We start from the raw sequence: 15,750 nt of genomic DNA, 5'->3' as shown, positions 1-15,750 counted from the left end.
AATTTCACGTCATTTTTATGTTCCTTAGTTTTGAACAAGTAGTTTACAATCATAGGCTAAATATTTTTAAAGGGATCCATTTTACAGCAAAGTTAGACACTTATCATATAAATCTAGCTATTTTAATTAATATACTGACATTTTGTTGCTGTCTATATAAAATTAAGTTTCTTTTATTTTTCAACTGCAGTAGTAGCAGTATCCAGGCACTGTCCTGCAGTTCAGTAATGGAAATTTCCCAGCCTCAAAGCACACTCTGTCTCAGTCAGCTGCAATAAAACTCTGAGTGATTTCAATATTGTTGTGTGCCTTACTTGTCCTCAGTTATCTGGAGCTTGTATCTTTTGAAAACCAGCTACTCCTCATGAGCTTGCTTCATCTTGCCCAAGACTTACAATTCAGTAAACAAGCTGGGGATGATAAGAGAATTGAATCACCAGATAGAAGTTAATTTGCAGGACTGACAAAATGAAACATACACATATTAAGTATTTACGCAGCATATTACAGCGACTTGTGAGTCTTCACTGAGGTCCTGCTGCCTGACCCCTGATTTCTTGTGCTGAAGCCTTATACACTGGAAGGCTATTAAGTTCTTACAGTAAGACTTAGCTAGTACATAATATCAGTCTCTTGATCTCTGCATTTCTGGTATCACTGATTGCTAAGAAAACAAAAAAAAAGGAGATAAAATTATTGCATAACCTCAGAAGTCTAATAATTTACAAATACTAGAACATGCAGTGTGTTTCCCCCACACTTATTCTTGGTTCAGCTGTAGGCAGGAACAAGTGATGCCTCCAGCAGAGGCAGAAGTCAAAGCATATAGAAACGGGATTATCAGGATTTTGTGTTGTCCAAATATTGCATTTTTAATGCTTTTTGCTCATAGCTAAAAATGTAGGGAACTTGGCTGATGTGAGGACAGAGGAAAAAGGGTGATGCAATAATGAATAAAGGAGAATGTGGGGGGGAAGAATGTAAATTAAAATGAACAGGTAGTGGGACTGAGCTGTGGGAATAGAAGGGTCCTGGTTGGAGCAGTGATATTCAGACCCCACTGCATCTGGCCATGTGCAAGTGAAGCTCCTGGCAGACACACAAGTCTATTCATGGAGAACCAGTTTGGGGAATGATGCCAGGCCTTCTAAAAAGAGCTCACCAGGCCTTGCTTTCCCTGACGTTGGCGTCTGCTGGGGTGACGTTCACCACAAACGCGCGTGGCTGGTGGCTCCCATGGCACAAGCACACGTCCTGCTTCTCTGCTCTTATTAGATGTCATCTAAACCATGGGCAGTGGCTGAACAGAAACAAGGGGACAGCTCACTGATGGCATTCTGAGGTTTTCACCAGGGTTGAACGTTCAGCCAGCACTGATGGCTGTACATGCCATGACAAGTGTGTGGCAGCCCTCAGGAGCCAGCTGGAGGCTGTAGCACAGCAGCTCTGGATGAAGGCTCCACATACAAACTGTCACACTGGGCTTTCCCGGGCATGTGACAAGGACACAGGATTCCCTTGTCTTTGCTAGGCAGGTCCTGACCTTGCTGACATGGAACTGCAGGAGAGGCAGCTCCAGGTTTATGGCTGTAGGGAAATCTGCATCTTTGCTGTCTGTACTTATGCTGCTGGAGGGAGTGCAGGTATCAGTCTCCTTTCCTTGCACTTTGTTCAGTCCACTGATCTGACAGCCCAAATGGGTCTTTACTGCTTATTTTTAATAGATTTTGTGTAAATTATAGACATCAGCTTCTACAGTCCAAAACTGATGAATCATCATTTTTAAAAATATATATTTCTTTTGCAGCTTTGCACATCTATAGCAGATAAAAGCTGTGAAGAGAAGAGAGATTTCCTAAAGGAAGTGGTGTCACCATATTTTGAGAAAAAGAGCCAAGCTGTTGGAATCTGTGTTGCATTATGGGGTAATGCAATACCTCTGAGCACTTCCTGTTTATCATGAGAGATATAGTTTTCACCACATCATAAAACTTGCAAGTACTTGTTAATAAACACTCCTAGAGAAAAAATAATACCCAAATATACAACCCCTGTGGCATCTGTTATTATAAACAAAATAAGGTTTTCATTATATATTTGTGAAAGCAGCAGATTTTGAGGGCCCATCCAGCTCTTGCTGAAGGCCATGTCACAGCTCTTATTAGGTCATTGCACCCCAGCAGATGATTCTTCTTATATGTAAACAGCAAGATGTTTGAATGAGCAAGTGTAATTTTTACTATCATCATTTGTCATTTTTTAAAATGTCATGGGGGGATACAGAGAACAAACATCTGCAGAATGGCTGGAGAGTCTTGTATGAAAACGACAAAATTAAGATTTGCTTTTAACAACAATAGTCTGCCAGTGCTGAGGTACCTCATCAAATACACAAACTGTGCAGATGTTCAGAGGGCTGCTGTCTTGCTGTGTGGCCTTTCTAACTTATCAGCTTTGTTCCTTCAATTAATTCTTCTGGATAAATTAACCTAGCTGGGAAAGGAAGAGCTGGGGAGCTGAAGCGTGGAGATTTTTCAACACCAGCAACCTTGATGGCAAAATTTGCACCCCCAGCAGATAAAATCTTTGGCAAGGAAATGCAAATTATTGTGACTGATTCAGGATGTTCTTATGATCTGGCTTGGACTTGGTCTGCAGCTGACAGACACACGGGGTGGGGGGGTGGGGAGGGAACTCAAGGTTTCTGCCAGTTCCATGGGAAGCATTTTGATAGGCAGCTGTACAACAACAACTCTGTACAGTCAGACACAAGACAGGCTGGTGCCTCATACAGCTTCACCACTGTTAAATTCACTGTTCAGTTCAAAGCAAACTACAAGGCTTATCTGTTTGTTCAAGATGGGAACATCTGAACTGCAGTTTCATGTGGTAAAATCCTGCTGCATGGAAATGCAAGATGGGCAATGACTGTGTGCAATTCTTCCTTCTTTAAATGGCTATAGCATTTAAAACTCTGCCACACAGACTTATCAGTTAGACAAGAGGAAAGACTGAACCTCAGAAAGATGTTCCCTCCAGCTACCAGCACTAGATGCAGCAAAATTGAATTAATTATTAAGACATTTGTAGCTTTTTGGATTTTAAAAGTTTTAACAATGGGAAAATGATCTGGCTCACATTATCTTTGTCTTACCTGACATATGGTGGTTATTACTGCAGATACACAGAGCCTCATGATAAGAGATGCCTTTTATAAGTCCAATACATCCACTGTAATCAGGCACTACATTTATCTTACTGCATTACCAAGTCTCTGGATTTTGTACAAGTGACACAAAATTGTTGTGAGGATATATCAGTGTCCTGAATATCAACTAACTTTTCAATATGATGTCTCATTTCCAACTGACATTAACAAGTGAATCCCTGGCCTGGAAATCCTGAGAGAAAAACAATAAAGGCTGCTTAGAAAAAACCCCAAAAACAGAAAAAAAACCCAATAATTCTTTTAGAAAGATATTGCAAAATATCTACAGGATGATGCTCTGCATCCAATTTTCCAAGTACCATTTCTGGTGGCAGGATAAGGTTAAGTGATCACGCTCTGGCAAGCAGCACGTGTGGGGGAGCAGACAGCAGATGTGCAGCCACTTAGCCTGTGCCTTGTGCACCAGACCGTGGCATGGAAATGCACGTGGATATTTAATTGCTATTCAACTACAAGTTGCTTGGATTTATGAGTCTGGGAAGTGCAGATGCTGCAGTGAGGAATGAGTGTTTATTAGCACAGTAGCTGTGCTGGCCTTTCCTGCAGAGAGGCAAAGTGCTCCCATCTAGAGAAAATGGATTAAAAGGGGGCAGTGCACCACTCTCATGTCCCATTTACCTTTGTGAAGTGCAGCTGGAAAAATGCCAATATATGGATAAACTTCCATCACGAACTCTAAACAGATTTTACTGCTGCTTGTCACAGATAATAAAAATGCAGCAGCTGTCCTCTTATCAAAACCCAATTTAGAGAAATGTATGGCTAAATAAGGGACATAAGCACCTTCAGGGGCAGCTCCACAGATACACAACAATAAACCCTTTAAGAGCCAGATTAGGAAGATGGGACCATTACCCTTCACTCAAGCATTTTTCCAGTGCTTGTTGCAGTAACGTTCTGTGGTTACTCTGCACGTGTCCCCTTTCCTTCTTGGTTCCTCTTGCACTACACTCTTCCCCATGCCAGCATCCTGCTGCAGTCCCATTCAATCCTCTCTCTGCCCCAGGGGCTGGTGCTGCTGAGTGACCTTCCCTCCCTGCTCAGGCATGTTCATCCCGTGCCCTTCTGAGGGAAGCCCCACCTAGGAGGTGAAGTGAGAGGTTAAGCATCAACTAGGAGCAAGGCACTCCCCAAAACACCCCAAATGTGCAGCAAAATTCTGATGTTTATACTTCTCCCACTTACTGCAGTCTCAATTCTCACAGTGTCCAATTCTTCTCCTTTCCTGGACTGGTATATTTTTTACTGAATTAATTTTCTTGCAGTTTACTGAGCTGCACGAGCTCATTAAAGACTCAGACAGCACCAGACCTGCAGAAAGAAAGCAGCATGACTGGAAGCAGCAGCATCATTTTGATACCAGCAGTCCTTTAGATTTGGCTCAGCTGCCAGGTGATATCACTCCCTAAGACTAGTTTCAGCTGTAAAATCAGGAGGTTTGACTGCACTGCTGAGAAGCCTTCAGACACTTCTCTTGCCTTTGCCATCCTTTGCTGCACTTTTTTTCTCTTTTTGAAAAATGCAGGAAAAAACAATCATGAGGAGAGTTTTGTAATGACTTCCTTAACCACCTCCTTTATTCTTGTCCTCTGCCTCTCCTGTTTCTGCCATTTATGCTTCCCGAAGTCTCCCAGCTGTAATTCTCTGTGCTCCTGGTGACATTGTCCTACCCTCTCACCAGCAGCCTGGATCAAGAGAGCCTTTTCACTAGAAATTTTCCCTTGCAAACTGCACAAGCAAGACAGACAAACCCAGTCCTCCTTTCTCAGGACAAGTGTACAAAAAAAAAAGTATTACACAATCCTCAAGACATGCACATTACTCACCAAAACAATCCTGGGAATCCTATTTGTGCCTCTCCTTTCTCTCCAGTGGTACCAGTGCCCTGAAGGCAGGACCCAGTAGCAGGACTGTGGCTGCACAAACCCAGAGCCTGCAATGGAGGGCACTGCTTTGTGCAATGATCAGCAGCCCTGCTGTGAAGGACAGAAGTATCTTGCTGTGTTTGTTTTGTGATGTGTTCTGCTAATTTATACTGTTGGATTAATAAAAATAACAAGATAGAAGCTTTCCAAATGGAATCCATTGCTAACTGTCCTTCATAGCTCTATTCTTGTTCCACACACATTAGGAAGTGCACATTATCTGGTAAATCAAGACATTAGAAACAAATAAATGCCTTTATATTGTAAGGGGGGGGGGAAGCCTTTCTAGAAATACTGTAGAAACAGTCACATCCTCTATTTCTGCCTTTTATAAAAGGCAGGCTGTGTCTTATTATCATCAAGGAAGAAGTAAACAAATGTAATTTAATCAGTTCTGTCTTTCGTTGATTTGCATCAGCAAGAATAAAAGACAAAGGCAGAATGGAAAACAGCAGCTTTGTGCTAAAAGTTTCAATGCACAAAATACTTCTTTCTCCAGCTGTCAAACATTAAAAAACGCTCTGCATACCAGTAATAATAAAAGTGTCAAACAATTGACCACAATGGGAATCACAATGCTTCATTAAAAGCTCTAAAGCAGAGTAGAAAAGGTTCCAGACATTTGCTAAACAGAACTAAATGCTCAGATACTTTCAAAAAGTGTCAGAAGATGCTTTCATCTACTCTAGTCATGCAGATAAATATCTCCTTGCTTATTCCAGCCCAGTCTCCAAGCTCCTGCTGTTTCAGCAGTAACAGCTACATGTGCCACTTGCTGTCCTGAGGCTGAGGCAGCTCTAGTGCACCACAAGAGGTTAATGTCCTCTCCAGTGATGAGGCTCCATTGCATGTGGCATTGCAGGGATTTAATCAGTAATTTTGCATTTACATACATAATTATGTATTATTTGAGAACCTAACCTATTTGTTCAGCTGACAGGCGATGTTGTGATAAGGAATTTCAGCAGACAGGATATTTATAGATCCTTTATCTCTATGTACAATCAGAGCTAAAACATCAAACAATACCCCGAATGAAGGGTTGTTCCAGTTCAACTTTACCCCATTGTTGCTTTTCCTTATTTTTTTCTCCCTCTGTCTGGTTAGTACCTAAAACTTGGCAGTGAGAGAAAAAAGGCAATGTGACTCACACTGACAACTTCATTTGCTGTAAGAGACCTCAGTAATTGCTCTAACCCACTTACAGGAAAGCTACCCCTCCTCTTTCTCTCCTTCTCCACCCTTGGACAGACAGAGGCCAGGCTGTAACAGGAGCAGCAGGCTGCTCCCAGAGGTCAGGCTATCACTTATAGAGTAACCGGGCCTTCCTTTTCACTTCTCTTCTTCTGCATTTCATGTTAACCCCTCACAAGAATTTAGAGCAGCGTCAGCTTAAGGGGCATCTTCCCACCATGGCTTTTTCATGAACCCAATAATAAGCAGGGTTTGCAAAGGGCTCACAGCTCAAACACAGCAGGGGTGAGGTGGCTGCTCCCACAACACACAGGGCTTGGCAGCCAGGACAGCAGCTCCAGGATAAAGCTGCTGAGGAGTCAAACAATTGTGGCCTTTTCCTTTCCTCGTGGGATGGGGGCAGGGAATGGTAAATAGAAACAGGAGAAGAATCAGCACAGTGCCACGCAGCACTCTACCAAAATATATTTTCATTTTTACTTACATAATCAACATGAGAGCACATTCGTAGTGAGGTGGCGGAACAGATGGCAAAGACTTCATTTTCAGCAAGACGTTAATTAACAACAACTCGGGTTTCTGTTAGAGAAGGGGGTTTGTTCTGCTCTAGCAGGGTTGAGATAGGTGCTTACTACATAAAACAAAACTCCGTTTCCCCACACGAAATTGTGATTTTTTTCCCCATTACATCTCTGTTACTTTTCCAGGATACTTTCTAACACAGCAACATCCCAAATGCAAAGCCTTATAAAAAACCATCACAAGTTTGGGTCCTACCAGTAGCTTGGGATTCTCCTTGCAAATACTTTTGAATGCTCTGTGGACATATAAATACAAAGAGGAAATGGAAGAGTCCTGACGAAGAGTTGTGTACAACTTACACTGCAGGAAAGGCTTGTGTTACATGCAGCAGCTTTCAGAGAAATATGATTGAAGCTAAAGCTTCTTACATGCTCTGCATGAAGTTCTCTCTCCTCTCTCCTCTGTTCCACACACTTGGACTTCACATCTTCAGCACACTGATGCAGCTGAGTTGGACAGAGCTGTCCCAAGGGGGACTGAAGCAGAAAGTAGCTATGAAAGATATTTATTCCAACCACAGACAGAGAATACATCACCAAGACACAATGAATAGGGAAATGGCACATGAAGCCGAAAAGTCTGGCCTCTGTTTTTCATCTGATAAGCTGTCTGGACATCCAGGCACACCGAACAGCCCACAGAGATCCAGCTCTTCCCTCCCCGGGCTGCCAGGTGATGGGAGGTTGCTTTTTCCTGCTTTACATTCAGCATCAGCAGCTCTCCAGAGTCACACACCCAAGTCCTGCAGAGGCCTGTGGGCCACATTCCTCTGGGGATTACATCCATCCCAGCAGGAGAGTGAAGAGATGCAGGCCAAAAGGGATGGGCAAGCAGTGGGGAGGGAGGAGCTGAGGAGAGCAGGGAAGGAGTGAGCAATAGAGAACATCCAAAGTAACCCAGGCAGGAGCTGGAGGGCAGTACTGCAGAAAAGGCAGAGGGGAAGCAGTCATACACTCCATTATGTAAAATAGGGCAACAGGGCATCTAGATTGATCTGTGGAGCTTGGAAATGAAACCATTATTCCCACGTCTCAGCACTCATCCCTGTGCTGCCAGCAAATCTAACACCTGACAAGAAACGTCTCTGCCCATTCTAGTGACATGCACATGTAGAAAGGCTGCTGTTCCATTACTCCCACTTCCTCTGTGCAGGCAGTAGATGGCTGTGGGTCTGTGCTGCAAGCTGAAAATCATGCCCTACTCATTACCCAGAGGGAGTGAACAATATTTTTGCAATGATTCTTTATTTATTTTCAATGCGTGTGTTGAAACATAGTTGGGATGACTGAAAAACTACATTACAAGAATACTGCAGTTATCAAGTCTAACCGAAAATGAGGATGTGCTTGAACTAAAGGTGGTCTGTTCCACCTTTCAGCAGCTACTTTAATTCAAAATTTCAGGTAGGCTTCTGTGCCTATTGCTCTCAACAACAAGAAAATACATCCTAACATTGTATACTGAGCACAACCAACCTGCAGAATTGTACAAGACTTTGGCCTCCATCAGTTCATGTTGTGTTAAACCAGAAATGGGCCACAGAGAATATCTTGCATACATCAGATGGCAGAGATTCTTTGCAGAATGATTTTCAGGAGAAGTGCCAGATATCACTGAAACTGTGCTTAGGAGGTGCAAAGTAAAGGAAAGAAAAGAACACCAAAATTGTATTCTGCTTAGCTTGTCCTCCTTTTGCAGGGGTTAAGAGGGAGATGTGACAATCAGCAGAACTGCTCCTGTACTTACAGCTGATTTTTTGGGAGGAGAGAAGAGTGATGAAAAATCCTTTCCAAATATTACCTTTAAAAAAATATTATCAGCATAACAAGAAGTTAGCTGTTCAATCAAAACCAAAAAGAGAAGCGACCAACAGATGCAGAGACAAGCACTGACTTCAGTGGAGCTGCAAGGCTGAATTTGGCTCCAATTCTGTGAAGTACTTTCAAAGCAGGAACATACTGCATACAAATGAGCATTAAATAATTCGCATCATTAAGAGAGCTCTGAGCAGCTCATCTGGACTTTGAAAAAAGCTAAAGCAAATGTAGATTGTTTGAATACCATTAGGGACAGTCATTAACGAGCACTAAGGCAGCTACAGTACTGACACAGTGACCCATCCTCCTTCCCAGGTTATTTGCTTTATTGATTTGTATTTTCTTACACATGAGCTTTAGAGTGTGACAGAGCTCAGCAATTCATGTAGGAGCACACCCCTTAAAGCACTATACAATTACATTTTCTGTATAGTGCATCTTTTAATTTTGGTTTTCAAGAAACATGGCCCTGACTGTTTGGTGTAGATACCACAGACAGTTTCAACACCAATGTATATCAAAGAAACTAAGACAAATAGGTAAATGGATTTATCCAGGGTGACACAGAAGGAGCTGTGTAACAGAAACAGTCCAAAGGCTCTGGATGCCTCATTTCCATGTTGAAGCATTTCACTCAATCAGCTCTATACAGAGCTGCTATAGCACTGGGATAAACTCCAGCCTAATACCAAATCTCAAATGCTGGGAAACACGTGGGACAGTGCAGAAGAGATCAGGTGAAGAACACAAATTGTGCAAAGAACAGAAGGTACTCAGGTGCCAGAGCTGCAGGAGTTGAGAAGTGATGGAATACTGAGAGCTAAATATGTGCAGCAAAGTGCAAAGGGGGAGGCAGGGGCAGGCAGCAGCCTACAGGCAGTCGAAGGGGAGCTGGAAGGAATGTTTAATGAAGGCAGAAATCATTCTGGGTGACTCAGAATATTGGTATTCACAAAGAGAATTGAGAACAGGCAAAAATAAATAAAGCTGAAAGCAAAACCCAAAGGCCAAATCCCTCTCAATAGCCAGAACACTGATATAATCTGAGCAACCAAACAACAGGTCCTTGTGCAAACCCCTCTCCAGCCACTTCCTGCACAGCCTCTCTCCCGGCTGGCGAGGGCTGCAGCAGCTCCCACTGCCCAGCCCGGGAGCTCTGCAGGCTGCTCTTGTGCTGACACCATTTTTCTGCAAAATGCAGCCTGGTGGTCCTCCCTCCACGCCCCCAGCCCTTCTTGGCTTTCCTGTGACGTCTCAGCTAGTGCATTGTGTAACCTCACTAACTGTCCTGAGCAGCTCTGTGTGGCTTTCATTAGCTGCCAGCTTTTGTACATGACACAGGCACACACATCGGTCCCTGACAGGCCCAAAGGCACAGCAGCTTTATTTATGAGTGGATTTAATGCTAGCCAGCCTCAAGATCTTGCTGCCATCAGCCAAAAATGTCTGCAAGCAGCATTTAACTAAAACCCCAAGCTCTACAAGTTTTACAGTGAAGATTGGAAACCAGGCTAGTTTCACTTTTTTTTTTAATACAAGTGTGATGACTTTTGTTCTTTCCTTTTCTTCTTTTTTAACTTTTCATTGAAGAGTAGTCAAAGAAGTTACAGTTATATATTTTGGAGCTGAGATCAGTAAGACTGAAGAACAGGAAAGATTTCCTGACAGTGAGATCTATTAGTCAATGGAGCAGCCTCCCAAAGGAGGTGATGGGAGCACAAGAAGTGCTTTAGCAGAGCTAAAGCCAGGATTAAGTGCTCCAAGTGATGCAGCAGCTCCAGAGGATTGCCATGAGACACAGCAAGGACGCCTGCCATTAGCCTGCTAATGCACATCCTGGCCTGGCCAACTGCTAGTGGGAATAGCTCACTGACTTCAAAGGTCATTAACAAGAAAATATTAGAAGACAATTTTCTAATGGCAGGGGCAGCCTCTGCAATGTGTCTTCTATTACAGAAGGTGATTATTAGTAGGGGGAAGAAACAAACAGTTTTTGTTAGTATTTGTATTAGGGCTTATTCATTAGGTCTTCCTTAAACTACCTAAAAGTAAAAAACACTAAATTGCTCAGATCCCCTTCATATCTAATTTGCCCTGCAGAAAACAGTCCTTCCCAATCTCTTGCTAGCATTACCAAGGAAATAAAAAAGTACAAACCACTAATTACAAAGGTTTAAGACAGGCAACACAGATCTATAATCTCTTTACCTTAGGAAGCAAACAAAACCAAGACAAATTGAAATGCTACAATTCAGGCAAAACCCAGCCTTATAAACTTTTTCATGAGAAAGAACACAATTGGTGAGGGGAGGAAGATTAAACTATTTTCCAAAGGTTTTAGTGTCAGTACTAAATCCAGAACTTGAAATACTCTCCTTACAATTTCCTGGTATCACTGCACTGTGCAGCAGGAACATTGTCTCAGTGGTTTAGCTGGTAACTTTCAAACACTTTGTATTTAGGCTTCAAATGTAACCTTGGTACTGAATGTCTGGAATGTGATACTCACTTTAGTGTCCTGATCCATCAGTACACTCAATTGTACAGGCAACCAGCCCATGGTCTGTAGTAAAAGCAAGGTCTGTCCATGTGTGAGTTGATATTTCTGTCACTCTGAAGAGACCGAAATCCTTTGGAGGGGGGACAGAGAGAGGATTACTGTTTAGTTTTGAAAGCTGACTCACCAGTGCAACACCAAAGCCTGCCTGCACCGTTGAATTTGACCTTCATCTCAATGGCAACATCTGCGCTCTTCAGAAAGACATGGGGTAGAAAGAGACTTGGCAGATTCTCCCATCTCCAAGTCCATCATGGTAGGGGTTCAACAGGAGCAAGGCTAAAGCACCTGTGCTCCAGGAGCCTTCTGACAGCCAGCACTAAGGAGGACATGGTACCTGTAAAAATCAGTGACCTTGTGCCATTAAGTCTGTCAGGGAAAACTCTTGACGTGCCTCCACACTCACCTCATGCTGGTCATTCCAGCTGCTGGAACAGTTGTGTGGAATTAGCTGCATCAACAGAAAACAATGGGGTAAAATATCTGTTGTCAGTGGCCCAACTTGTGTTACCTGTGCTTGTCTGTAACCCAACAATTAGATCCATCTAATTGGCTTAATTATAACTTAGAACTTCTCCAAGCATAGACTTTGCTCAAGATTTTAAATGACTATAATTAATTAGGCAGAAAGCCTGAAGTGTCTTCTCATCCATTGTTAGAATTATTTTTTCCTTTCCCCACATTGACACCAGAATGTGGTTTCATAAAGGAACTGGGCTGTCAAGTAGAAGATTTAACAAGAGGCATCTCTTTGTAGAAAACCACACAGAGAAACACCTTTTATATCCTATATAAAGAGAAAGAAGGCTTCAGAAGAAGGCTTCAGAATTTTTTAATCTTGACTAAGAGATGCAAAAAGGAGTATCATTCTAAGCTACACTTGTTTAGTCCCAGTCCTTATAGGAAAGATTTATTTCTTGCCTCCCATTTAAAAAGCTTTTTGCATCCTCCCCAGATTTCTGCTGTTATCGGAGATCTGGTATCAGGCAGCTGGGCCCCAGCCTGAACCAACTGCTTGGATCTTAACCAGTAAAAAGCAAGCCACACAATTAATGCCAGAAAAATGGCAACTTCTTAGAGGACACAGGGGAGGAAGGAAGCTGTAGTCATGCAAAGAAACGCTTCCCACTCGGCTTTCCAGGGCTCACCCGCAAGAGAAAACATTAAAGGAAGGAGGGCACAGGCGGAGGGCTCTGTAGTGAGCATTAAAGGAAGGAGGGCACACGCGGAGGGCTCTGTAGTGAGCATTAAAGGAAGGAGGGCACACGCGGAGGGCTCTGTAGTGAACATTAAAGGAAGGAGGGCACAGGCGGAGGGCTCGGTAGTGAGCATTGAAGGAAGGAGGGCACACGCGGAGGGCTCTGTAGTGAGCATTAAAGGAAGGAGGGCACACGCGGAGGGCTCTGTAGTGAGCATTGAAGGAAGGAGGGCACAGGCGGAGGGCTCTGTAGTGCCAAGTTCCCGCACACCCTGCCAGGCTCTCGGTTCGCTCCGGCCGAAGGAAGGCGGGAGCCCTCTAGGGGTGGCACACGGAGCCCTGGAGGGGCCGGGCACCTGCTGAGCCCTTCGTCTTCTCCATGCCGAGCCCTCCTGCCTTCCCTGGGCACTGGAGCGCTGTCCTGGCACCTGCAAGTGCTCAGCAGCTGAAGGTCTATGCAGCAAACCAGGCTGGGCACAAGGAAGTCCCAGGTTTTTTCCTGGAAGTGCTTCTCTACAGCCCGGAATATGATGTGGGAAGTCTCTCTCTGTGGTTGGTTCAATCCTTTCAGGGAAAACAGAACATCAAAGTGCAAACAGCAGTTCTGGAGCTAGCCTGGCTCACCACAGCATAGCTGGAATTTTTTCTTCTAGGCTATGCAAAAAGGACTTGATTTTGCCTTACTGTGAACTCTTGGATAAAATGAGCAGCTTTATCTTTGTCAAGGCTTGTTCAAAATAGTCCTTTCCAAGAGTTACTTCTATTTGAAGGCTAGGTAACAGCTGCAGCATTTAAACATTTAAATATTTTCCCATTCTAATGAGGACTTAAGATCCTTTCCAAACAGCTCAACATAACAACATGAGAACCCAAACTTCAAAACATTTTGACTCTAGTAAAAAAAAAAAACCCAAACCAAACAACACCCAAAACAAAACACACGCACCAAAAAGCATCGAACAAGATATTAAGAATTTGCTGTAGTGCAACCAATAACAGATTTTGTTAGTGATCCAAACCATAAGAGTGCAAGAACAGCTCAACACTGAAAAAAACCCACCAAGGTTGTTGTTTTTTTTTAATAGAAGAGATATTGACCATAAAAGACCTGCACAGTTACTGCAGTTTTGCTCATGTATCAGTTTGGTGAAACAGGTAAATACCCATTACAGTCTCTACATGTAATTTACAAACAACTTTCTCCATGACATATTCAAGGTTATGCTTGATTTCTTGAAAAAAAAAGAAATTAGAGGCAGTAAGATGAAAACCTGTAATCTGCATTAGTGCTACTTGAATAGCAAACTTGATCTAGATGCAGAAAATGTTTTATCTATCCCTCACCAAATGGCAGAGATGTGAAGTCTGCATTACTAGGAGAACCCATATTTCTTAAAGTTCTCCCAGTCTCTGAAGAAGCACTTCTGTTCACTCCATTTCCCAGGTGGAAAGGACAGGCATTTCCAGGCTGTTGGCAGAGCCCTGATTTTGGCTGTGATGGAGTTAATTTTCTTCCTAGTAGCTGGTACAGTGCTATAGTTTAGATTCAGTGTGAGAATAATGTTGATAACACACTGATGCTCTAAGTTGTTGCTAAGCAGTGCTTACTCTAAATCGAGGACATCTCGGTCTTCAGGGTTCTGCCAGTGAGGAGGTGCACAAGAAGCTGGGAGGGAGCACAGCCACAGCAGCTGACCCAAACTGGCCAGAAGGCTGTTCCTCCACATTCACTTCCACAGGCTTACTGATTGTTTCTTGCTCCAACCCTTCAGCAACAGACACTGCAATGACTGGAATCCTGGAGCAGAAGGTTGGCTCTGAGCCCCATGTTGAACACATGGGTGGTGGGGATCTGTTGGATGAGAAAGAAAACAGTCACGAGTACAACAGCACAGCCAAGAATCAGCAATGCCTGAATTTCATCTCCTATGTTCAAAAGGAGACAGCAAAGCCAATGTTGGGTACCAGCAAGGAGAAACAACAGTGCTGTCCAGTCCTGCTCTCAACTGCAGCTGGAATGGGCTCTGACCCAGAGGAAGGCAGTGCCCTTTGGGAAGGGAAGCACCAGGGATTCCCATGAGACACTGGAGTTACTTTGTTCAGCTCCGTGTTGTTTTTGGCAAAGACCAGCTGGAGTTGCCTTTGGACTGTGGAGTTACCTGGCTGATGGATTCCCACAGCTGCTTTACAAAACCATGGAAGAACAGCAGCAGTCAGCTGCTGCTTGTGCTCCCTGGTGAGCCCAGTGAATCACAGGCTGGAAAACTGCTACTAAACCTAGTCAAGCAAATCCCCAGCCGACACTTTTCTGGGAATTTACTGCTTTTTTAGAGATTATTACAAGTAAAGTTTCACCCTGGCAATTCTTTCTGTTAAAAAAATAAAATAAAAACAAACCAAAAAAGGACATTTAGAACCATAAAATGGAAGATATTTTCAAGAGACTTCAAGATCTGAAGTAGGTTCAAGCATGCCCATAACATCTTGACCAGAACACACCTGATGATTCATTATGGTTACACTTATTTTTGTACTTCAAGAAATACTTCATCTGCTTCCCTGTGATGCAGCATTCTGGGTTCTTGCAGACTTTTATTCTCTCTAGGATAAATACAAAAGCATTTAGACAAACTTCCTGAAAGACTGCATCTCCCAGATCCCCTTGTTAAAGCTTGCCTTTTGTCAAGTCTCCCATCTCTGTGCTGCTCTCTTTGTGTCTTCCTCTCATAAGAATATGAACACCTGCACTTCAGAAACAATCACACAGGTTAGCTTAGCTTCCAAGCCTCACTTGTATTTCAGGTTGCCATTCCTCTTAGAGCTTCTCTATCTTCTGTAGTAAATTAGCCCAAACATACTCTGAGAATTTGTTCTCCAGCCTCCCACTTCAGTGGTCAAAGACCACTTCTTTAACAAGTATAAAAGCAAATAAATTGTCACCATGTCTGGTTGCAACAAGGTCTTTCAGAGCATTATCCTGTTACTGCAGGACACCACCAGTACAGCCCATTTAACCTGCATTGTCACTGTGGTCAGCTGGGAAAAAGAAGGAACAGATCAAATCAATGAATTAGTGGTACACAGTCCTGAAATGGTTTCAGTGACATTCATCTTTTCAAGTAAGCACACTGTGTAATCCCAGGGATTGCTTCCTTCTAGTGCTTCCACTGATCTCTCTTCCCAGAAAAGCCCTGTGGAGGAAGGTAACATGGTGAGACAGGGTAACCACTCAAAGATGTGCAACATGA

This window comes from Passer domesticus, chromosome 17 (genome assembly GCF_036417665.1).
Source record: "Passer domesticus isolate bPasDom1 chromosome 17, bPasDom1.hap1, whole genome shotgun sequence".
Classification (NCBI taxonomy): Eukaryota; Metazoa; Chordata; class Aves; order Passeriformes; family Passeridae; genus Passer; species Passer domesticus.
The sequence above is the reverse complement of the archived record's forward strand: the minus strand, read 5'-3'. Positions refer to the sequence as shown.